Consider the following 887-nt stretch of genomic DNA (forward strand, 5'->3'; position numbering starts at 1 on the left):
CAGGGATAGCTTTCTTCGAATTTTTGCAAAGTCATTCCGTTATCTCTAGAGGGTATTTTGCCGTTCTTGGTCACCTACTTCTAGAGTGAACTTCGCTCATTGTAACTTAAATGTAAATGAATTAATTTTCATTTTTAAAAACTTGAGGAGAGAAAGGGAGAGGTTAATTCCCAGTGTACGTGTTATCATTCTTCACTGGACATCGACGCCTGATGCTGGTTATTATAGTATTTTTATTGTAGTATTTGATGATAAAATTACCAACGGCAACAGATGGCGTTCGTTTTTGGATTCATCGTATTTTGCATATCTTAGTTCTCCTTTTCCAGCGAGCGGCGGTCATTTTCAAACCTGTTCCTCGTCCATTCATGTTTTCGACGTCGTGTGAGCGTGAAAACAAGATTTAAAAGGGATGAAGTAGAGGAATCAGCCCTGGTCGCGTGTGACGTCATCAGGTCCTCGTGGAGGAAAAAAAAACTCGATCATGCTGTTGTCCGTAAAATTTTGAAAAAGAAATGAAAAGGAGAGGGAAAATAGACTACGAAAATATGAAAACAATGATGATATCTCGTATATCTTCACTGTTGCAAAAATAAACTTGTGATTTGTGTGTAATGAGTTGGTTTCATATACATCGGGAAGTATTCATAACAGACAAAATGCGATAAGTAACTTATATATATCTATGCACATGTGTTCGTAAAAAAAACATAAAAAAGTGTTTTCTTTATATACAAAATGTTCAAATCATACATTCTGTATACATTTTAAATCAACGTATTCCCGACTGCAAATGGAAAACCGAGGCCATTATATTTTCATTTTATTCACTCGTTTATGCACAAAAAGTGAACTTGATTTATTACATAAAGACAAGTTCGTACAGC

The sequence above is a fragment of the Penaeus monodon genome, chromosome 20, assembly GCF_015228065.2.
Source record: "Penaeus monodon isolate SGIC_2016 chromosome 20, NSTDA_Pmon_1, whole genome shotgun sequence".
Classification (NCBI taxonomy): domain Eukaryota; kingdom Metazoa; phylum Arthropoda; class Malacostraca; order Decapoda; family Penaeidae; genus Penaeus; species Penaeus monodon.